The sequence below is a fragment of the Nicotiana tomentosiformis genome, chromosome 11 (genome assembly GCF_000390325.3).
Source record: "Nicotiana tomentosiformis chromosome 11, ASM39032v3, whole genome shotgun sequence".
Taxonomy (NCBI): domain Eukaryota; kingdom Viridiplantae; phylum Streptophyta; class Magnoliopsida; order Solanales; family Solanaceae; genus Nicotiana; species Nicotiana tomentosiformis.
This window is the reverse complement of record NC_090822.1, coordinates 91,313,320-91,339,257: the sequence shown is the minus strand read 5'-3', so window position 1 is coordinate 91,339,257 and position 25,938 is coordinate 91,313,320. Positions and strand designations below refer to the sequence as shown.

At 35.8% G+C, this 25,938-nt stretch overlaps 2 long non-coding RNA genes across 2 annotated transcripts; both read right to left on the bottom strand.

The window, feature by feature from the left end:
• Positions 1-6,296: 6,296 nt before the first annotated feature.
• Positions 6,297-7,284, bottom strand: LOC138900769 (uncharacterized). Its single transcript, XR_011412038.1, has 2 exons — positions 6,917-7,284; positions 6,297-6,470 (listed from the first exon to the last, which is right to left on the bottom strand). It is a non-coding gene; the product is annotated as an uncharacterized lncRNA (long non-coding RNA).
• Positions 7,285-10,536: 3,252 nt separating this feature from the next.
• LOC138900755 (uncharacterized) lies at positions 10,537-11,793 on the bottom strand. Its single transcript, XR_011412002.1, has 2 exons — positions 11,151-11,793; positions 10,537-10,704 (listed from the first exon to the last, which is right to left on the bottom strand). It is a non-coding gene; the product is annotated as an uncharacterized lncRNA (long non-coding RNA).
• Positions 11,794-25,938: the final 14,145 nt, after the last annotated feature.

Below are 25,938 nucleotides of genomic sequence, written 5' to 3'. Positions count from 1 at the left end.
TCCTTATAAATCCCTCGTCATTGCTTGATTTTTGAAAATCTTTTGCTTCTTCTTTGTATTTATCTCCCTAACTTATCATTGTACTCCTTCACCTTTATTCTGTAATTTCATTGTTTAAATATGTCTTCTTTTACAACCGCGTCCTTCGGCCCTTTTGTAGGGCACAACCGACCTTTGGAAGACCGTCTATCTGCGTCGAAATCATCCTTCAACTTTTTCTTATTCTTATCTCGGACCCAGCCCTTGGTTGATGCCGGGAAACTGAGCTAATCATCCTCAATTATTATCTTTGACTTGTACCAGTTGTGAACATCTGCCGATGTTGTTGCCTGGAACTCGATCAAACTTTCTTTCAATTTCCGGGAAGTGTTAGAACTCCTCGGATTCAGTCCTTTATTAAATGCCTCAGGTGCCCATTCATCCGGCACTACCGGTAGTAGCATCCTTTCCTTTTAAAATCTGTTCACGAACTCCCACAGCAATTCAGACTCTCCTTGCGCAATTCTGAATATGTCGGCCTTTCGAGCATGTACCTTCATGTCCCCGGCATGGGCCTTGATAAAAGAATCCGTGAGCATCTTGAAGGAATCTATTGAGTACTCGGGTAAAAGTGAATACCATGTCAGGGTCCCTTTCGTGAGGGTCTCCCCGAACTTTTATAACAAGAGTGATTCAATATCGTGCCGAGATAGATCGTTTCCTTTCACTTACGTTATATAGGTGGTGATGTACTTCCAAGGATCTGAAGTCCCATCATATTTTGGCACGTCTGGCATCTTGAACCGCTTCGAGATCAACTCTGGTGCCGCACTTGGTTTGAATGGCTGGGTGTATTTCTTTGAGTCTGGTCCTTTCAACACTGGCGGTGCACCCGGGATCTGATCCATTCGGGCATTTGTTTCCCTTATGAACCGCATGAGTTCTGTTTTGAAGGGATCATTCTTATTATTGTTACCGGATCCGCTGTCGTTTCCCTCGGCCCTGTCGAAGTCGACTTCGCCCCTCAGGGTGTTTTTATCAACCCTTTATGTTGTTAGGTTTGTGAGAGCACCAGGAGGAACTGGACCTCTTCCATTCGCGTTGTTAGAAGCACCCGACAACGCCTGCCTCAACTCCGTCATGACCTGATCTTGTTGCAAGAGATGGCCCATAATAGCCGTTTGTTGCTCCCTCGGGATTCTTATTATTTCTGCGACGTGCTCGTCTTTAGCATCATCAGGAGCTGCCTCCCGAATATGTCGTGGATATTGCCTGCCATGGACTGGCGTGGCCTCATCCCCCTCGTTGCGGGTATCACTGATCGAGTCTTCGTGTTGAGGCAGATTTTCTTGGGCCTCAATGTTGTGTGCGATGTTGACATCGTTATCTGCCATTTTTTATGATTTTTCGCTAAGAAACAAAGAATTAAATAGATTAGTAATAGATGTAAGGATCAACTCAATTACACAACTGTCTAAGCCCCACGGTGGGCGCCAAACTGTTTACTCGTAAAATGGTATAATTGAATTTGTACGTTATTTATAGGCAAGCGAATCGATTTGATCCCAAAATGATAAATAAATTAAATAAAAATTCAAGACTTAGGTTTAAAATCGAGATAAGAAAGTGAATAGTTTGATTCCGGGAGCGGAGCTTCCGAAGGCAGTAATGGCAATATTAATAAGCAAGAAATGAAATATTATTGAGCTTTTGAATAGTATATAGCATAAGTTTGTCAGGAAATTCGTCTTCCTACAATAGATGTTGAAATCTATTTATAGTTGCACCCAGAGAACAAGGTCCTAGGATCAAGCCTCTCTTAAATGACAATAATGGAGGCCATTAAAGAATGTGTAACGACAGTCTATGAATACCATAATTCTCTATAACGGACTTTGTATTTAATAGTGCAAAATATTCTTCATTGAATGCTACCGGGTGACAGACACTCGTTTGCCTTCATTAGCAATATTCCCTTCGGGGACTCTCCTATGCCAACCGAAGCTACTGCCCCCGATCTCGGTTCTCACGTGTCTCACTTTTTGTCTATCTCTGATTTCACGTGTCGCTCTATTATGTGAGTATTTAATGTGAACCGATTTTACCCTATACAAGGATTTAGTCGACAACCATTATTGTATTTCTTATAACGTACGTAACTAGTACTCTTTAGTTGCATCTTTGAATCATATAGAAAGTCAACTATCATCACTATGCTCTGAAATAAGTTTAAACAATGTGTATACAAGTCAGAGTTTTTCATTTGAATCAATATACGAAACAAGAAGTTAAGAATTTTAGCCACTCAATTACGAAACAACATACTTCTGTCAACTTTAAAATGATACATCCTCCGTTTCAAAAAATGAACCTTTACTACTTTTGAAATCAAATAAGATTTTCTTTGACTATATTTTCGCAAATAATTTTAAAATATTTTGAATTGTTAACTATCGTAACTTATAATACTTTTATGTGATTTTTAAATACGAAATTATATTTCAAAAAATTTAAAGAATTTATGTCCGGATTCACACTGAAAATAAATCAATTTGATTCTCATACTCCGAAAAGACTCAAGCAAATTGAAATGGAAAGAGTATTAATTAATAGTGCTATGATAATTTGTTTGAACCGACCAGAGATGAGGCTAATACTCTCATCGCCCCCAAATTACAAGTTCTTTTCCAGATTATTCATTTACTAGTATTTCGATAGTAGTATAACCAGGGGTGTATAAATCAAAATGAAAAATCACACCAAACCGAAAAGTCAAACCAAATCGATGAAAAAATTCGATTAAGTTTGGTATTGAGTAAAAAAATCATAACCAAGCCGACATATAAATATATTATTTTTATATATACTTTTAAGAATTTTTATAGAATTTTCTTTAAAAAAAATATCTAGAAATAATTGTGATTCTCTTCTGGGATGTAATATTTAGTTAAATATGAAGTGCTCCATTTTTATTAACTTTAAATAATTGGTTGTATGATCACTTTCTTATCAAGTGTTACTGAAATGCGTTAATCTCTTTGTTCTTCCATATTCATACGTCTAAGGTCTATTAAACTCTTATATCTTTCTCGAATTTGAAGTGATATTTCGATAATTCAAAATTAGAAAGGACGTATCATTATTTAGGTATCATATTGATTTTTATGTTTAATTATTAAATTCGATTAACCTTAAAAGTGTACATCAACGAAATATTATTGTCTGACGACTAAAAAGATAGTACTATCATATTTTACTAAGAAAATTCTCCCATGAGAATATTTTAATAGATCATATATTTTTTAATTTTTTTAAATTTTACTAAATATATATTTACTTATAAAAAATTTAATAAAGTAAGATTGATATAGTATTTATTTAACAAAAAATCCAAAAAACTCGAAAAATCCGATAAAATCAAACCGATATAATTGGTTTGGTTTGGTTTTGATAAAAAGCGAATCAATCCGATCTATGTACACCTCTAATTATAACCCCATTTTTAATTGTTCTTTGAGTAGTTTAGTGGTTAAAAGTTAAAACTCATAAAAAATATATCTAATTTATGATTTGGTTGATAGGGGAGTTGAAAGAAGATTCAAAGAAATTTTAAAGTTTTGAGACGAAAATTTGCTCAAACCGACGAAAGGGCTAGAGTTAAGGGTGGCATGTGGGCCGGGTCCGGGCCTAAGTGGGCTTCGCGGGCCCGGTCCTATGCGGTCCGGTCCTAATCGGTCCCGGGTTTCACGGGCTTATTGCTGGAACCGGCTCGGGACCGGGACCACGAACTAACGGTCCCGGGTTAAGTGGGTCGGTCTTGGGCCTAAGCGGGCCTAAACGGGCCCAACATATACTTTATATTTTTAATTTTTTTTTATAAAAGTTAGAGAAAAAAAATGGTAATAAAGATATATAAGCTATATTCGATTTATATACTATATATACATCTTAAAAAATATATATATATATATATATATACTATATTATATATACATAGTATATAAGCCATATTCGATAGTATACATCTTAAAATATACTATATATACATCTTAATATATATATATATATATATATATATAGTATTGTATAATATATTATATGCTATACTATATATACGGCTTAAGATATATAAGCTATATTCGATATATATATAAGCTTCTATATATAATATAATTCGATTTACTATATATACATCTTAAGATATATAAGCTATATTCGATTTACTATATATACATCTTAAGATATGTATATATATTGAATATATCGAATATATAGTATAGTATATACTTAAGGTTATATATATATATAGTAAGATGTATATATAGTATATCTCAAGATGTATACTATCGAATATGACTTATAAACTATGTGTATATATAGTATTAAAACAAACAAAATTATAATATTAAAACTTAAGAGTTGGAACGAGTTTACCGAATTGACGAACAACTTGTTGAAAATTAATTATCGTTGAAGACTTTAATTCACCAACTTCATAATTATTTCACAAATTGTAACAATAAAGTAAGCAATAGTAGCAATTATAGAAGAAAATTAGAGAGAGATTGTGATAGATTGATGATTTTGTAAGAAAAAATGAAAGAATGATGAGGTATTTATAGTTGAAAATAGGAAAAAAGTGTAATTATAAAAAAGTTTGGGATTAAAACAAAGTTGGGGAGGGTTAAATGACTATTTTATAAATAGCCAACGGCTATTTTTGACAGCCTAACGGCTATATTTTTAAAAAAAAATAGCCGTTGGGACCGTTTGGCCCGCTAAGGGACCGGGCCGATCCCGGGCCTGTGGGCTAAACGATCCCGGGCCTGACAGGCTAAACGGTCCCGGGCCTGGCGGGCCCAAATCATAGGACCGGCCCACAAGACCGGTCCAGGCCTACTAAATCGGACCAAACGGTCCTGCTCCGTTTTGCCTGTTTGGTCCATTTAGCCCGCGGTCCCAGATCGATCCCGGGCCTGGACCGGTCCACATGCCACCTTTGGCTAAATGGAGAAACAACGTATTTTCCTTGCAATGTGCAATCAGCGTGCGCTCATATGGACAAGGCAAAAGTCAGAGCGTGCAACGTGTAGTCATAATTTCTGGGCGTTAATTTTAGAGATATTTTGGTCTTTGAAGTAATTTTTACACTGTATAAAAACTTCTTTTTTCTCCCCCCAACGCACCAATCTCAACTTGGAAAAGAAGAGACACCGGTTTTAAAGCAACTTGAAGCTTGGGAGAGCATCAAAACCGTTCCAATTGAAGAACGAAGAGTTTTTCCTAACTTGTTTTATTCTCTTTTGTGATGGAAGTTGTTGACTATGGATATTATATTTTTAGTATAAATCTGAGTAGCTAGATTTTTTAACTAGGGTGAGTTTTGATGAACCAGTTGTTAGAGTAATTTTTGAATTCTTGATACACATTCTATTTATTTGACTAAGACTTTTAATGAATTCAATTGTTTGAGCTCACAATTATTTTTGTCCTACTGCTTATTTATTCTTGAAAAAAATTACAGGATTGATTCGAATAATAATACTGCGCGTTAATTTTAAGGAATTAATTAACTTACTTTAGAATTTACTGGGATATCGTGAATCGACTGTAACCTAAAATTGAACGGGTTTACTGTCTTGAATTATTTTAAGAAAAATAGTTTAAGAATTAACGTCGTTAGTAGTTGAAAAATTCTAGCGAATGATTCTATATCCAAAGTTGATAAAATCGTATCAAGCAAAATTTTCGGAGTTAATTCAAAACTATTCCGATAATAGTAAAATTCGTTATCCTAAACTTTTTATCATCTGCAAATTCTCTAGACTTTTACAGGTTTTTGTTTAGCATGCTTCATAGTTGTTTTTAATTCAAATAGTTAGTTAATATATAATTAGAAAACTCAATTATAATTATTTATCCTTTTTAACTTGATCGGACTTAGGAATTATTTAAATTGAATTACGTTATTCTCTGTGAAGCTCGACCCTAAACTCATAAACCATATTGTATTGGCAATAAATCCGAGTTAAGAGCGATCATATTATTTGAGTAATAAAGTTAGTATAACTAATGAATTAGATTATATATGTTCAATACAACTTTTTGCCTATATATTCCATCCGTTAAAATGAAAGAGTGATCTAAGAAAACTAAAAACTACATTTATACTAATTTTTCAAAAATTTATGCAATCAATCCAGTATAGTTAAATTAGATTGAACTGGTAAGCTTTTGCGATAACTGACTTTGAAAAGGACATGATAAGGAGGAGAAATTGTAAGAAGTTCTACGTATTGAAACCAAACAGGACGATCTGGCCATAAACGTAACAGAATTATATTTTCAGCACTAATATAATTTTGTCAGGAAATACATTAGAAAACACAATTTACATTCCTGGAATGACCATGCGCAAAACACGTACGTACATATTTAGATACGTTTCTGCACTAGCCTCATATTGACCATACACTTGTTTGCCTCTTCGCCTGAAACAAATATGAAGAAGAAAACATAAAGAAAGAAAATGGAGAGATGCACAATTGATCCTCATGATATCAGAGTAAATAGAGATTTGATTCAATTCTTCCATCACCTATATTTATGAAAGAAATATTCATGAAGAAAAGAATCAACGTTACCGCAACGGTGTATTGCTAATTAAGTATAATTAAGCAAATAAAAACGGCAACAGTGTATTGCTAAGTATAATTAAGCAAATAAAAAAGTGTGTGATGAGATAGTGACACGCTTCTAACACCACACTAGTCCCAAGTTGTGGCTTTCTATAATTTCCTCTTCGCCTAAGCTACGACGTCCCCTTTAAACAAGGAGAAAACAGATTGCATAATTGCATTTCTGCATGCATGCAGGCTGCAGCATAATTAGTTTTCATCAAAAATGATCTAATCCTCAGTGGGCAGTGGACATGTACCATTTAGGAAACTGCATGCATGCATGGATCGATATATACGTTAACACCACAGGCTCAGACTCCACAAATACTCCATTAATTAATATCAAATGCCATGGAAGAGGACTGAGGGAAAAAGGAAGAAGAAGAGAAAAAGTGAAAAGGCAAAAACAAGCAACGTCTATATATATGCTCAAAGACTCCTCATGATGCAAGAAAAATAATAAATAGAAATGGAGCTAGGAAGAGAAGAACAGCGTCGTTGTATGCACATCGATTATAAGTAAACATATAAGTTTGGATATAAAGATGGAAATTTTTCACTAGGTCATGCACAAGATAAAAAGAGGGCATAGTTCAGTCGCACGCAGCGTGGCACCGTTCGGGGGCAAAAGCCCAAAATTCGTCTTCCTACAATAGCTGTTGAAATCTATTTATAGTTGCACCCAGAGAACAAGGTCCTAGGATCAAGCCTTTTTTAAATGACAATAATGGAGACCATTAAAGAATGTGTAACAGCAGGCTATGAATACCATAATTCTCTATAACGGACTTTGTATTTAATATTACAAAATATTCTTCATTGAATGCTACCGGGTGACAGATACTCGTTTGCCTTCATTAGCAATATTCCCTTCGGGGGCTCTCATGTGCCAACCGAAGTTGCTGCCCCCGATCTCAGTTCCCACGTGTCTCACTTTTTGTCTATCTCTGGTTTCACGTGTCGCTCCATTATGCGAGTATTTAATTGACCGATTTTACCCTATACAAGTATTTAGTCGACAACCATTATTGTATTTCTTATAACGTACGTAACTAGTACTCTTTAGTTGCATCTTTTAATCGTATAGCAAGTCAACTATCATCACTATGCTCTGAAATAAGTTTAAACAATGTGTATACAAGTCAGAGTTTTTCATTTGAATCAATATACGAAACAAGAAGTTAAGAATTTTAGCCACTCAATTACGAAACAACATACTTCTGTCAACTTTAAAATGATACATCCTCCGTTTCAAAAAATGAACCTTTACTACTTTTGGAATCAAATAAGATTTTCTTTGACTATATTTTTTGCAAATAATTTTAAAATATTTTGAATTGTTAACTATCGTAACTTATAATACTTTTATGTGATTTTTAAAATACGAAATTATATTTCAAAAAATTTAAAGAATTTATGTCCGGATTCACACTGAAAATAAATCAATTTGATTCTCATACTCCGAAAAGACTCAAGCAAATTGAAATGGAAAGAGTATTAATTAATAGTGCTATGATAATTGGTTTGAACCGACCAGAGATGAGGTTAATACTCTCATCGCCCCAAATTACCAGTTCTTTTCCAGATTATTCATTTACTAGTATTTCGATAGTAGTATAACCAGGGGTGTATAAATCGAAACGAAAAATCACATCAAACCAAAAAGTCAAACTAAATCGATAAAAAAATCTGATTAGGTTTGGTTTGATTTGATTTGGTATTGAGTAAAAAAATCATAACCAAACCGACATATAAATATATTATTTTTATATATACTTTTAAGAATTTTTATAAAATTTTCTTTAAAAACATATCTAGAAATAATTGTGATTCTCTTATGAGATGTAATATTTAGTTAAATATAAAGTGCTCCATTTTTATTAACTTTTAATAATGGGTTGTATGGTCACTTTCTTATCAAGTATTATTGAAATACGTTAATCTCTTCGTTCTTCCATATTCATACTTCAAGGTCTATTAAATTCTTATATCTTTTTCGAATTTGAAGTGGTATTTCGATAATTTAAAATTAGAAAGGACATATCATTATTTAGGTATCATATTGATTTTTATGTTTAATTATTAAATTCGATTAATCTTAAAAGTGTACATCAACGAAATATTATTGTCTGATGACTAAAAAGATAGTACTAGCATGTTTTACTAAGAAAATTTTCCCATAAGAATATTTTAATAGATCATATATTTTTTAATTTTTTAAATTTTTACTAAATATATATTTACTTATAAAAAATTTAATAAAGTAAGATTGAAATAGTATTTATTTAACAAAAAATCCGAAAAACTCAAAAAATCCGATAAAACCAAACCGATATAATTGGTTTGGTTTGGTTTTGATAAAAACCAAACCAATCCGGTCTATGTACACCTCTAATTATAACCCCATTTTTAATTGTTCTTTGAGTAGTTTAGTGGTTAAAAGTTAAAACTCATAAAAAATATATCTAATTTATGATTTGGTTGATAGGGGAGTTGAAAGAAGATTCAAAGAAATTTTAAAGTTTTGAGACGAAAATTTGCTCAAACCGACGAAAGGGCTAGAATGGAGAAACAACGTATTTTCCTTGCAATGTGCAATCAGCGTGCGCTCATATGGACAAGGCAAAAGTCAGAGCGTGCAACGTGTAGTCATAATTTCTGGGCGTTAATTTTAGAGATATTTTGGTCTTTGAAGTAATTTTTACACTATATAAAAACTTCTTTTTTCTCCCCCCAACGCACCAATCTCAACTTGGAAAAGAAGAGACACCGGTTTTAAAGCAACTTGAAGCTTGGGAGAGCATCAAAACCGTTCCAATTGAAGAACGAAGAGTTTTTCCTAACTTGTTTTATTCTCTTTTGTGATGGAAGTTGTTGACTATGGATATTATATTTTTAGTATAAATCTGAGTAGCTAGATTTTTTAACTAGCGTGAGTTTTGATGAACCAGGTGTTTGAGTAATTTTTGAATTCTTGATACACATTCTATTTATTTGACTAAGACTTTTAATGAATTCAATTGTTTGAGCTCACAATTATTTTTGTCCTAGTGTTTATTTATTCTTGAAAAGAATTACAGGATTGATTCGAATAATAATACTGCGCGTTAATTTAAGGAATTAATTAACTTACTTTAGAATTTACTGGGATATCGTGAATCGACTGTAACATAAAATTGAACGGGTTTAGTGTCTTGAATTATTTTAAGAAAAATAGCTTAAGAATTAACGCGTTAGTAGTTGAAAAATTCTAGCGAATGATTCTATATCCAAAGTTGATAAAATCGTATCAAGCAAAATTTTCGGAGTTAGTTCAAAACTATTCCGATAATAGTAAAATTCGTTATCCTAAACTTTTTATCATCTGCAAATTCTCTAGACTTTTACAGGTTTTTGTTTAGCATGCTTCATAGTTGTTTTTAATTCAAATAGTTAGTTAATATATAATTAGAAAACTCAATTATAATTATTTATCCTTTTTAACTTGATCGGACTTAGGAATTATTTAAATTGAATTACGTTATTCTCTGTGAAGCTCGACCCTAAACTCATAAACCATATTGTATTGGCAATAAATCCGAGTTAAGAGCGATCATATTATTTGAGTAATAAAGTTAGTATAACTAATGAATTAGATTATATATGTTCAATACAACTTTTTGCCTATATATTCCATCCGTTAAAATGAAAGAGTGATCTAAGAAAACTAAAAACTACATTTATACTAATTTTTCAAAAATTTATGCAATCAATCCAGTATAGTTAAATTAGATTGAACTGGTAAGCTTTTGCGATAACTGACTTTGAAAAGGACATGATAAGGAGGAGAAATTGTAAGAAGTTCTACGTATTGAAACCAAACAGGACGATCTGGCCATAAACGTAACAGAATTATATTTTCAGCACTAATATAATTTTGTCAGGAAATACATTAGAAAACACAATTTACATTCCTGGAATGACCATGCGCAAAACACGTACGTACATATTTAGATACGTTTCTGCACTAGCCTCATATTGACCATACACTTGTTTGCCTCTTCGCCTGAAACAAATATGAAGAAGAAAACATAAAGAAAGAAAATGGAGAGATGCACAATTGATCCTCATGATATCAGAGTAAATAGAGATTTGATTCAATTCTTCCATCACCTATATTTATGAAAGAAATATTCATGAAGAAAAGAATCAACGTTACCGCAACGGTGTATTGCTAATTAAGTATAATTAAGCAAATAAAAACGGCAACAGTGTATTGCTAAGTATAATTAAGCAAATAAAAAAGTGTGTGATGAGATAGTGACACGCTTCTAACACCACACTAGTCCCAAGTTGTGGCTTTCTATAATTTCCTCTTCGCCTAAGCTACGACGTCCCCTTTAAACAAGGAGAAAACAGATTGCATAATTGCATTTCTGCATGCATGCAGGCTGCAGCATAATTAGTTTTCATCAAAAATGATCTAATCCTCAGTGGGCAGTGGACATGTACCATTTAGGAAACTGCATGCATGCATGGATCGATATATACGTTAACACCACAGGCTCAGACTCCACAAATACTCCATTAATTAATATCAAATGCCATGGAAGAGGACTGAGGGAAAAAGGAAGAAGAAGAGAAAAAGTGAAAAGGCAAAAACAAGCAACGTCTATATATATGCTCAAAGACTCCTCATGATGCAAGAAAAATAATAAATAGAAATGGAGCTAGGAAGAGAAGAACAGCGTCGTTGTATGCACATCGATTATAAGTAAACATATAAGTTTGGATATAAAGATGGAAATTTTTCACTAGGTCATGCACAAGATAAAAAGAGGGCATAGTTCAGTCGCACGCAGCGTGGCACCGTCAATCTTTGCAATTGTATGGATGGAGCCACGCTGAGTACGCCTAAACTACTTCTTCTTTCTCTTTTCTTCATCTACGTACTTCCATCTCCAAACAAGAACAATCGTTGTTATTCGTATAATTTGTGTGTATGCGTGTATATATATTGCGTAGTAGTATATAATGACTTGTGATATATTAACTGCAAAACACAAAAAGCTGTCAAATCTCTATCTTTTAACATGGAGAGCCGGTGGCAAATGCCAGATGTAGCTTAAAGAGCGAATAATTCCAGGAATTTGCCATGTGAAAATACCATATGGAAGTATGAAGCTAGCTGAAACGGTGATGATAAGGTCCTTACGCATTACTATAACAGGGAGAAGAAAATTTATCTCCCAGTAAGCATCCAAGTGGCACTACCTGGCTCTGACTTACTTGTATTGCGGACACGTTTCTATGGTCTTTTCCCATATTTATGTTCACGATCATTGCCAAGTGGCGTACAGAAAGCTGGCGTTAGATATGCTCTAAATCCAATCTCATATTTGATAATTTAAACATATTTTTCTAATAAGTTATTTGATATAAAAATATATGGAATCTCATATTCTTTTATTATAGTTATTATTAATTGCTTAATTAACTTGATAAGGTTCTTGATTAAATTTTGAGACTTGTCATCATAATGGAGATCATGATAATGAGAGTAAAACTTCTTATAATTTAATCTAAATTTGTTCTTGATCGTAGGATTATTAATTTGGACATTAGTAATCCGGTTAGATCAATATTTATTTGAACGTCTTTATTGGATAAAGATTAGTTGATCTCATTGACTAAATCACATAGATAGATGATGCATATAGAGATATGATCATTGAACCGACTCATTGGATAATTTCAAATGATCATCGGTCTCGGTGTGGATATGCATAGAGTCTTCGCACTATTGAAAAAAATTTGAAACGAACTTTCTTCACGAGGTACGTCTTAGATCTGATCTTTGACATGTAAATAAATTTTAAACACTAAAAGATCTTCCTAGGATTGTTATTATCTTCCGCTGCGTGTTACGAACATCTATATGCATGCAATTTTTCAGTGGTATGGTTTCTCGTGTCTAAAATTTATTTACGAAATATTTTAAGATATATTTGAAAAGTTCAAACCATAATACTTTTATCATGTGCAATAGTCAAATTGTTTGAATACATATGGATTGATATTATTTTATTGTGAATAAAATATGTATACATATAAGTTAAACTATTGAGATACTTTATAACTTGAATTTGAAATTTTGTATTAGATACGACTGTAATCTATAATCGATTATTGAATTCTACTGTTATTTTATTTGTTATTAGTTCATGAGATGTTAATTAATAATACTATTCTGTCCTGAATTATTTTTATATGATATATAAGATAAACATGTTAGAAGAATATTGAATTTCGTTTTATGTCATGTGTTTGTTCATTACATAATTTTGAATTATTTATTACATGTGATGTAAATTAATTTAGGACTAAGCATGTAGACAACTTGAACTAAATTCATGTACTATAAAAGATTTGATCATCATGTTATTAAAAGTTATTTTAATAACTATTCCCTCCTACTAAAATTTGAGTTCTTAAATAATAAAATTTAAGATATTTTATTGTAATGCTATCAATCAAAATAAATAATTTTATTTATTTCTTATTTATAAGGAGCGACCTAACTACCAGAAGACTTAAAGTTTGAGAATATGTTAAAATTATTTATTGCATTAGATGCATGGATTGAAAGAATATTCAATTTTACCCTAGACGCCTCGACTACCCGGAGAGTATAAAATTTAATAATATCTTTGTTATCATGATGGTTGAACTCAACTATGCTAATATGATCGACCTGACTACGACGAGACTATTTGGCATAGAGTTATTTAAGAAAATTGTATGCAGATACAATTGGTAAAAGTACCTACCTTTAAAATATATGTGAGAAACGACTTGACTTTCAAGGGGCTCATACATATTGTTGAAGAATTCCTTTACTCCACTAACAGAAATAAAGATTTCTTAAACTATAATGAGGGTAAATAGTTTAAAATAATTAGTGAAAATATCATTTAGATAAAAGTCCATGTATTTATGATATATGCAAATATGTTCTTATATTATTGCCTTTTTTTTAATTTATATTTTAGATTTCTCAATATGTCTGTTATATCATTGCGTGAAATACTTGAGACCAACAATTTGGTAGGACCAAACTTTGATGGCTGGTATAAAAATTTGAGAATTGTTCTCATGCATGAAAAACTCATTGATGTGATCGATGAAACCGCATAGATAGTCCCACCAGAGAATGATTTTGAAAGCACCAAGATTTATTAGAAATACTTGGAAGAATGCCTTGCTATTAAACACGTCATTCTCGCTTCTATGAGTTCTGAACTCCAGAGGAAACATCAGAATATGGATCCAACTGCAATAATTGAATATCTTAAGAAGATGGTTGATATAGAGTTAGACATTGAAAACTCTCCAGTTGGATTCTGTCACGACCCTAAATCCCACCACAGGCGTTATGATGGCACTTAATCTCTAAGAGTAGGTAAGCCGATTACAATTATATTTCGAGCCATTTTTATTTATTATAGATGAAATAGATAATTGAAACCTACAGCGAAAAGGATTATAACAACCTCCAATGATCTCAAGGATCGAATATACAATACTTTTCGAATAAGAGTTGACAGTACAATATAATGGAAAGACTCCAAGGGACTGCGACGACCAGACAGTCCTACCTTGAATCCTTGCGATCACACTCTAACCTCTGTCCGGATCCGGTATCTCTAATACCTGGCTCTGCATAAAAAAATGTGTAGAAGTGTAGTATGAGTACACCATAGTCGGTACCAAGTAAGTATCAAGACTAACCTCGATAGAGTAGTGACGAGGTACAGTCAAGATACTCACTAGTCAAATAACCTGTGCAATAGAGCATACAAAATAATAGAAAATAAATAGCAGTGATAGCAACAATAATCAACTAGTGATGTAAACAACAAAGCAGCAAGAACACCATAATTATTACTCAGACGAATAAGAAAAACAAGTACAACCAATTAAACAAGTCCTTCAAATATAAATCTTTCACAATAATTCTTTCGAATAAATACCTGTCAAATATCTTTCTTTCAAATAAATATCTTTCGAATATAAATTCTTTCAAATAAAAATCACTCTATGACACCTCATTTCATAATCATAAAACATGGGTCTCAGCCCACTTTTATATTCTCACGGTACCTCGTGCCCATATCTATATCACAACTACACGGACAACTCTCATGACAAATATGTCAATACATAAAATCCGCACGATCAATTTATTTTTAATAAAGTAAGGTTACAAATTTTAAACCGAGTAAGAATTCAACAAAGAAATAAATTTATTTTAGAAATAGTTTGAGTGAAGAAGATGACATTTCAATTTAAATAAAGCATCAGATAAGCTATTGATTTGGATGTACAACTTATTAAATTAAAACATAATAGTAATTTATTTTATTTAAAACAATTCAATCATCAAGAATAAGTACAAACTAGAAATGCAAATCCGCAGAGTCTCGTACGAAAAAAAAAACAAAACAAAATCATTACAATACTACAAGAAATACAAAGCACTTAATAATAAGTCATATAATACATCACGGAGAACACAAGAATTTACATATTATGGAAAAATAAATTAACCAAAGGCAAGTGTAGCCATAGAGAAATATCAACAAAGGGCACTCCCGAGGTACCGCCTCGTAGTCCCAAATCATAAATAAATTTCAACAAAGGGCACTCCCGAGGTACCGCCTCGTAGTCCCAACACAAATATCAACAACAACAATACCCCCAGGCCATCACAAGTCATCATAAATCGATCCCCGATATAGCCCACCTTGTCTCTCCACGTGCGCAATAATAAAGTAAATGCCCGCCTTGTCTCGCCGCACGCGCATAATAATATTCTCACCTTGTCTCGCCACATGGGCAAACCCACATATATAGCCCGCCTTATCACGTCGCATGTGCATATATTAATAGTAACAATAGCACAACAGAAACCTCGTGCAAACACCCGAACAAACCTTCCAACAATATCACGTGCCAATATCACAACATCTCATAAATTGCACATCAAGTGCTCAAATATTATAAAATATCATAAATTGCACATCAAGTGCTCAAATATCAAAACATATCGCAAATCGCACCTCAAGTGCTCAAATATTTCAACTTACCATAGAAATCAATAATACATTATTTTTCACAAAAAGGAGCCCATGGCTCGACCATAATGTGCACAAAATTCTTAACAAAAATATCCGGGAGTGAACAACTCAACAGAATAATATTTCACAATTTAGTACCTTACCTCACTATGATTTATGACCTTTGTAACTCAATACCAATTTCAACAACATGAACTAGAAAGTAATTCGTCAAGGAACAACGCTCCAAATTTTGGCAAATAGATTAATGCCTCCTTTAAATATTATTTAATAAATTATTTGTAAATGAATGATCCATAATAAAATTATCTCCAGGAAATATCAACTCAACAAAAATACGGGATTAACATAAAAATCCAAGTGGCAATCACACCAAATTATCATATCAAATATAAACTCGACAAACTAGAAACGAGGCATGACAAATCAAGGATTAACTAAGTTCCAACAATTTTCCAATTTAATACATAAGGGCGTCCGTGAATTTCAACCGATATAATTTGATCATATAAACCAAGTACGTACTCGTCACCTCGCGTACATGGTTTTCAGTTATACAATTTCCACATAAGAATCTATGCCTAAGGGGAAATTCCCCTACACAAGGTTAGGCAAGATATTTACCTCAAGCAACTCAATCCACTGGTAAGCCTTTTTTCACGATTATCCAACTCTGAATGGCTCGAATCCAGATGAATATTTCCTTGAAAATCCTTCAGCAAAAATGGCTACAAATCGAGCTTTCTTCATCCAGCTCTTTAGTGATATTAAAACCTCCAACTACTCTTACAACTTCGATCTACATCAACAAAATTCGATTGGACCAATATTAGTAAAAGTTTCAGATTTTAGGTCATTTAGGCATTTTATCAAACACCTAGTAGGTATGAATCTCTACATCTCTTAACCATAGAATTAGTTCATCCAATTACTACCATTTACCAATAATTTATCCCACCATCATTCTTAAACAATTCATAACTTCCAACATCACATACATGGTGTAACGATCCGATCGGTTGTTTTGAGCTCTAGCGCGTCATTCAGTGGGTTGAGATCCTGAGTAGCTTCACTTCAGGTATTATGACTTGTACGCATGGCCGGAATTTAATTTCGGAAAGTTCGGAGTTTATTTGGAAAGAAAATTCTAATTTCGAAAGCTTTAAGTTGGAGGAATTGACTAAAGGGTGATTTTTGAGTAAACGACCTTGAAATCGGGATTTGAAAATTCTAACAGGTTCGTATGATGATTTTGGACTTGGACGTATGTCCATATCGGGTTTTGGATGACCCAGGAACGTTTCGGCGCCTATTGTGTAAGTTGGCATTTTGGAAGGATTTCATAAATTTGGGTTGGAGTGCATTTCAATGCTATCGATGTCCGTTTGGGATTTATGAGTCTGGTAAGATCTCCGTATGGTGATTCTGGTATTGGGAGCGCATCCATATGTGGATTTGGAGGTCTGTAGCTCATTTCGGGGTCATTTAGCGAAAGTTGGAACTTTGAAGGTTTTTGAGAAGTTTGACCGGAAGTGGACTTTTTGATATCGGGGTCGGATTCCGATTCCGGAAATTGCAGTAGGACCATAATGTCAATTATGACTTGTGCGCAAAATTTGAGGTCAATCGGACGTGATTTGGTAGGTTTCGGCATCGATTGTAGAAGTTGAAGTTTCAAAGTTCACTAAGTTTGAATTGGAGGGTGATTCATGTTTTTAGCGTTGTTTGATGTGATTTAAAGGCTTGACTAAGTTCGTGATGTATTGTGGGATGTGTTGGTATATTTGGTTGAGGTCCCGATAGCCTCGGGTGGATTTCGAATGGTTAACGAATCGAGTTTGGACTTGGATGAAATGCTGAGGCAGCTGGTACCTGGTGCAATCGCACCTACGTGAAAAAGGCCGTAGGTGTGAGCCACGAGTCGCTGGTGCAAAGGAGAGGAGGTTGGTCAGCAACTGCAGGTGCGGAATATTTGGGCGCACCTGCGAAGACGCAGGTGCGAAGTGGGCAATGCAGGAGCGGGCGATGGGTACAGGTGCGGCACATGGACCGTAGAAGCGGACGCGCAGATGCGCTACATGGAGTGCAGATGCGGGACTGTTGGGCCGTGCTGGAGCTGCACATGCGATGGAATTTCCGCAGGTGCGGAGCCGCAAAAGCGGCTATTTGACCGCAGGTGCGAAGGTCGGGCTGGGCAGAATATTTTTAAAATGGGGTTTGGGTTCATTTCACCCATTTTTCATTTGGTTGGGCGATTTTTGGAGCTCTTGGAAGGGAAATTTTCGTCATCTATGTCAAGGTAAGTGATTCCCACCTATTTCAAGTTAAATATTTGGATTATATAAGAATTTAGAGTTGAACATTTGTGGAAATTTGAGATTTTGAAGAAAACCCTAGAAATTAGTATTCTTGGATTTTGATCACGAATTTGGGCATGAAATGGAGAATAAATTATATATTTGAGATCGTAGTGCCTATGCGTAGTGTTTGTCTTCGAAAATTTCGGAATCTAGGCACGTGGGCCCGGGGATTACTTTATCAATTTTTTGAGTGGAGTTGGAAATTGTTATAAATTGATTAATTATGAGTATTAGAGTACATTTTGGTTGGGTTGCATCTTAATTGACTAGTTTTGGAGCGACGGACATTTGTTTGAGGTGTTAGAGGGCTTTGGAGCCGGTTATGAAACTTTAGAGCGAGGTAAGTCTCCTATCTAACTCTATGAGGGGGAAAACTACCCCTAGGTGATGTATTTAATGTGTGCAACTTGTTGCGGGGACTACATACACACGAGGTGATGATAGTTCATACATAGTTAGATTCATGTTATTGTACGGGTAGATTTAGGTTCACTTACTTACTCTGCCTTATATTTGCTACCTTTTTACTGTACCTTTGTTGTTGGACCACTAGTGAGTGTCGATGTCGACCCCTCATCACTACTTCTCTGGGGTTAGGCTAGATACTTACTGGGTACACATTGCTTACGTACTCATACTACACTTGCTGCACATATTTGTGTAGGTACATATATGTCTAGAGGCCATGTGAGAGTAGAGGCATGTATACATGTGGGGACCTAGGTGAGCTGCATTCCATTTGTCGACCCGCAGCCAATAGAGTCTCCTTCAGAGTATTTACATTTTTCCTATCCAATTTATATTTCGGAAAGCTGCTGTATTTTATTTTATATACCTAGTTAATGCTCATGCAATTGTGACATCGGTGTTTGAGATGATTATGGGTTGTTCTATATTGAATTTTTTAAAAGTATTATTATTTACTCTGTAAATTCTCATTCTTAACTATTTAAATTGAAGAAAAAATATGATTTCAAAAATAATAAAATGAGAACCCAATTAAGTAATTATTGTTGGCTTACCTGACAGTGGTGTACGGCGCCATCACGACCTTTATGGATTTTGGGTCGTGACAACATGGTATCAGAGAGCTAGGTTCACTTAGGTCTCACGAGTCATGAGTGAGTCTAGTAGAGTCTTACGGATCGGTACGGAGACATCTGTACTTAACTTTGAGAGGCTACAAGGCTGTTAGGAGCACTTCCCTTCTTGATTCCTCATCGTGCGAATTGATTCTTTTGAGGCTTGTATCTTTAGTTCTTTCCTATTCAATCTTATGCGACTTGAAGTGCTTGTTATAGATTGGGAATCAAGGAATTGTCATGGTACTGCGGAGGTGGTGCAGGATGTCTCTGACTGTGTGTTTGATTAGGCTATTACCGTCGCCTTGCGGAAGGTTGTCCAGTCATTTCAGCTCAGCATCAGTATTTCCTATGGTTTTAAGATTTGGCATTAATTGTTATGACAATTCGTGAGTTGCTATCGCACAGTATTTGTGTAATGGTGGGACACTTGCCTATGCGTCGAGGCAGCGAATAACTTGAAAAGAGGTTTTACTCTTTGCATGATTCAGAGATTCAATATTTTATTTCCGGCGGAGGAAAGTCAATCAGATTGAGAATGTTCAGGTTTGGGTGTATTTTCGAGCATGGTGGAATTTTCATTTGTGATGTGGTGTCGTCATCCGTGTTGAACATGTTAAGCTCGTCGGTGTTATGGTCTTCTTCAAATTGCCTTCGGGGCAGGGTGTTGTGAAATGGCGCTTGAGATATGGTTGTCACAGATAACAGAGTGTAGCGGTTTCGAAATCGAAGGGTATTTCTAATGTTGATGGCTCGAGAAGGATGATCTCCTAGGAGGCTTGGGGTTGGTGGAAATTTATTAGCTCAGGCGTTACTGAGATGGATTTTTATTTAAGGTAACAACTGGGCAGCGGAGGATGAGGAAGGACATGTGTGAGGTGTCTTGCGGTGGTTAAACCTCTAGAAGTCCAAGTGTAAGAAAACAGAAGTCGAGTATTTCTTAAAGGAGGAGAGTTTGAACAAAGTGGGAGAGTGGCAGAGTAGCATATGGGTTTCGTGGTAGGATAGCCACACGCCTTGAGGGAAGCTTAGAGCAACTTCGGAATCGTGATGGCAGTGACCAGGACCATGGATTTTATTTGGATGCAATATGACTTCGAGTTTGGAATGTGTTGTTGGACTTTTAGCTGATGTTAATGGGGAAGGAGGAACCTTGGCGGGTCCCAGGATTATGTAATTGTAGTTTCAAGCTAAGTGGGAGAGCCCCACCGCCTATGATTGGATTGCGTAGTTGTCAACTTATGCGGTTTCTAGTTATCGGTGTATTGATGGATTATTATGACTAAGGAAAGAAGATATCAATGGTAACTTGATCAAAGGATTTGAGGAATGTGTGCTATCTTTGGCCTTATCGGTTCATGTTCAGGTCTTGGGTAGACTCAGAGACTGTGCTTCATGTGGATGCGATGTATAAGGAAAGGAAATCAACCGGTTGCTTCATTGAGAAAGTGTTCATATGCTAGCAGAGCCTTGGAGTTTGATCATAATTAGGAACAAGTCAGAGTGGGTGACTCTCAATAATAGTTCTAGTGGGTTCAAAAATTCAAAGTGCGGTGCCTAAGGATTTCGAGTCTGTGGTATGGTTAAGTAACGAGTTTTGGCAGCGGATTATGGAAAAGGGTACTTGGAATATTCTATGTTGTCTACAGTCTGTGGTTCAACATCGGAGGAACGGGAGAAAATAACTTCGGATTCATGGAAGAATTTTTAGAATGGGTGTACCAGTTGAAGATGCGAATATGCGCATAAGGAGGGTATGAGATGGTTCGTAGGTTTTGGGAGACAATGTGGTCTCGTGAAATAAGGTCACCCACGATGAGTGTGGATTTGGGTTCATGATGTTTTGAATGGAGTTATCATTATTTCTAGGGCAAGTCCCGAGTAAAGTAGAAGAAGCGGCTCGGTTGGTAATGGTTGTATCAGCACGGTTATGGCAATGGCCAGTTTCTCCAACGTAAAGTTATACATGTAGTTTGTGGTTGTACACTTGGGCTTGAGCGCCACCAAAACTTGGTTGATTTGGGAGGTATTCGATTCGTATAGCTTTGTTATGTAAAGGGATTTCCGGAAGAGTTATGGCAGTTTAGATTACGACATGAGGTTGTATTTTCTGTGGTTTGGGAATTAGGTTGCGTGTTGCATTTGTTCTTCAGAAATGAGCTAAGTAAAAGGTTTCTATATGATGAAATGTTTATCCTATTAGTGGATCAGAGGTTATTATGGAATTCTGGTACTCTCACATATTGGCATGTTAGGTGTAGTGAGCGGCATGGGAAATTTGAAGGTGAGGATCAAGGTTATGGTTCGGTATTGAAAAGAATGTCACGAGCTCGTATGATCAGGGAAGAATTCGGATGTTAGAGTAAGCTGGTATTGTCTTTAGTGTCACCTGAGATCGATGTCCTATGTAAGAGGCTTTGTGTACTGATTTACGACTTCTTGATTTTCTTTACAACATTAGTGTGACTGGTGGTATGGATGTGCAGACTTGTTACTCGATGCAGAGGGTCATAGGAGTGTATCCCACGGGAAGATTGTATAAGTATGGAATATAGTCACTTGATTGGTAAAAGATTTAAAACCAAGTATGGAGATTGTGGTACTATCACTAATGTGAGAATTTATGCCTGAAGGGCGCTCAGTTAATTTGGTTGTGGGATGTGGAAGTTTGTTTCGGATTTGACGGCTGTTCTTATATGTCATGAATAGGTCATTGTGGGTCTTTGATGGGCTATTTAGCCAAGCATGGTATGATCAGAATTGGTTTGAGGTTCGTGGATGGGTCTAAATGTGAATGTAGGCTCTATATCAGGCCGGATGTGCTTATCTCAGCATAGCGTTGTTTTTGGAAGGGTCTTCGGGCCTTGGATGTTATTTTTGTCGTCAGCTATTCTGTGTAATCTATATTATACCAAGTGGGTTGTGAGGTGGTTTAATTATTCGCACTCGTATTGAGATCACGTATGGTTTGTGGTATTATGTGAGCAGGATGGCTCTCGAGATGCAGGTCATATATCGCACCTTAGTCGTGCTTGAGTTTTGTAGCGCGTGACGCTACCTATCTCCCCGGTATTTGTATTATGCACTTGGCGTTCTTATGGTTGATATTCGGGCATTTCGTGTGTATGAGCGTTACGACTCGATGTGTGTTTTCTTTAGATTATTATGTGTGGATCAGGTGGCACGCCACCACGGGTATATGGTTGGATCGGGTGGCACGCCACCACAGATATGTTAATTGGATCGGGTGGCACGCTGCCACGGGTATCATGGTTGGATCGGGTTGCACGCCGCAATGGTATCATATGTATATCGGGTTGCACGCTGCAACAGTATGTTATTGAGTACAGTTTACCATATCTATTATTGCGTGTTTTGCTTCTCATTTCCTAAGGAAGGTTCATAACATCCTTTCGGTTGTTTAATTAGTTACGTGGGTTGAGTAGTTATTTCCAGAGTTCGCTTTTCCTTATGTATCGCCTTCGAGTCTGTATCTTGTTGGCACATTGGAGCATCATATGTATCTCAGAGATGAACTCATGTACTCACTCTACAATAGTACTCAATCCCACTGTCTCACACATTCCACTCATCATGCTCAATCACTCGGTACTGTATATGGCCAATCCGGCACAGGGAAGATCCATCCCGAAATATACACATCAACTGATCATGAGTCACTCAGTACCAAGTAGAGCCAATCCAGCCCGTTGAGAACATCCATCTCCAGGTATATAATGCTTCCGACAAGATCCATGTCCAGGGAAGAGCTATCCCTCAATAATATCAATTGCGCTCACTGGGGGTGTACAGATTTCGGAGGGGCTCCTAAAGCCCAAGCGCTACAATCCGCACGGACAACTCACATGTTGCACAGACAACTCACGTGCTATAGTATCATATCAAGATCCACACGGACAACTCACGTACTACAGTATCATATCAAGATCCGCACGAACAACTCACGTGCTACAGTATCATATCAGAATCTGCATGGACAACTCACGTGCTATGGTATCAATACCTCCCAAACAGGCCCTCGTCCTCACTCAGTCATCAACCTCTCTAGTCTCACTCACGGGCTCACAATGTCATAAAACTAGCCCGAAAACAATGATGTGATGTATCAATAAATAACAACTGAGATTGAGATATCATATGAATGCATGAATATTACTGAGTACGAAATATCAATGAAACCAGTGAAATGACAGTAAGAAACGACCACTATGGGTCCTAATAGTAACGTCATAGAGCCTAAACATGATATCTAGCATGATCGACAACTCAATTACTTTATCACATGGTGAAAACACGGATATCAACAAAATAGTACCACTATACAGTACCATGGAAACAATGGAGTCCCAATTCACATGGTGCACACCCACACTCCCGTCACCTAGTATGTGCGTCACCCCAATACCAATCATATAACACGTATTTCGGCATTTCATACCCTCAACACTAAGTTTAGAAGAGTTACTTACCTCGAAAAAGACAATTCCCATATCGAGCAAGCCAAGCGATGCTCCGAAAGTGCCATGTCGCGTGTACAGACCTTTGAACGGGTCAAAACTAGCCAAAAGCAACTCAAATACATCAAATAAAGCCCAAGGAAATAATTCCAAAGGATAAAGATCGAATCCTTAATCAATACCCAGAACCGGCCAAAAGTCACACCGGGGCCCATGCCTTGGAACCCGAAAAAACTCACAAAATCTGACACCTCATTCAATTACGAGTTCAACCATATTAGTTTTACTCAAATCCAACTCCAATTCGATGTTCAAAACTCAAAATTTCACATTATGAAACCTTAGGCAAAAAACCCCAATTTCTCTTTAAAATTCATCAACCAATAGCCAAAATGAAGATAGATTCATGGAATAAGATCAAAACCAAGTGTAGAACACTTACCCCAATCCTTGTGATGAAAATTGCTCCAACGGTCGCCTCCATCCGAGCTTGGAAATGTAAAAATGAAGCCAAAATTACGAACCCTTGTATTTATCATTCTTCCCAGCACTTTCGCATATGCGGTTAAAATGTCATATCTACGACCTTTGCTTTTGCGGAAAAACTTTGCTTCTGTGAAAAATAGCCTTGCCAGCGACCCCCGCACCTGCGGTATTAAACTTCGCATCTGTGAAGACCCTCGCACATACGCTTCCACTCGACGCACCTACGCATCCGCACCTGTGCCCTTTTCTCCGCTCCTGCAGGCCTCCTCATCCAGCTCTCATCCCGCTTCTGCGACCATTGCACCTGCATAAACCAGTAGCAGGTGCGCTCACACCAAAACTAGCAGCATCTAGCAATAACAACATGAAGAAAAATGATCCGAAATCAATCTGAAACAAGCCCGAGCCCCTCGGGACCCCGTCTGAACATACTAACAAGTCCCATAACATAATACAGACCTATTTGAGGCCTCGAATCACACCTAACAACATCAAAATGATGAATCGCGCCTCAAATCAAAATCTATGAACTTTGAATTTTCAAATTCTATATCTTGTGCCGAAACACATCAAATCAATCCAAAATGACTTCAAATTTTGCACACAAGTTATAAATGGCATAACGAAGCTATTCTAATTTCCAGAATTAGATTCTGACCTCGATATCAAAAAGTAAACCCCCGGTCAAACTTCCCAAAAACTGGAGTTTCGCCATTTCAAGCCTAATTCCACTACGGACCTCCAAATAATTTTCCGGACATGCTTTTAAGTCCAAATTCACCATACGGAGCTACTAGAAATATCAAAATTCAAATATGAGGGTTTTTATACATAGGTCAACATCCGGTCAATTTTTGCAACTTAAGTTTTCCATTATGAGATTAAGTGTCTCAATTCATTCTGAAATCTCTCCGGACCCAAACTAACTATTCTGATAGGTCATAATACAGTTATAAGGCACAAATAGAGCAGTAAATGGGGGAAAGGGGATGTAATACTCAAAACAACCATTCTGGTCGTTACATTAATAATACCTTCAGGAAAAGTATTTATGCCGGATGATTGTTATTATGTTCCTAAATTTGTTTCGAACATAAATTCAGTTTCTATGTTGGACAAGCGTGGATTTCGCATTAACATAAGCAATGGTATTTTCTCTATTTATTATGGTAATGATTTATATGCAAATGGCTATCTCCAACATGATATTTATGTCTCACCTAATGTGAATGCAAATTTGTTTATGCATGTTTCTACTCTTAAGAGAAAAAGAGATGATCAAGTGAATCACACATACCTTTGGCATTGTAGACTTGGGTATATTGGAGAGAAAATAATTAACAAGTTGTACAAGGTAGGATACCTTGACAAGTATGATTTTGAATCATATCCAACTTGTGAATATTGTGTGAAAGAAAAAAATGACCAAATCTCCATTTATTGGAAATGGAGAAAGAGCTTTTGAATTATTGGGACTAATTCATACAGATGTTTGTGGGCCCATGAAAAGTCAAGCTAGAGGTGGATATTCTTACTTCGTCACCTTCACTGATGATATGTCAAGATATGGATTTGTGTATCTTATAAAATATAAATCTGTATCTTTTGAAATGTTCAAAAGGTTCCGTAGTGAAGTTGAGAAACAGACTGGTAAAAGTATTAAAGTACTAAGGTCTGATAGAGGTGAAAAATATCTTAATGAAGCGTTTACTAGGTATCTCCAAGAGAATGTAATTTTCTCACAGTGGACACCT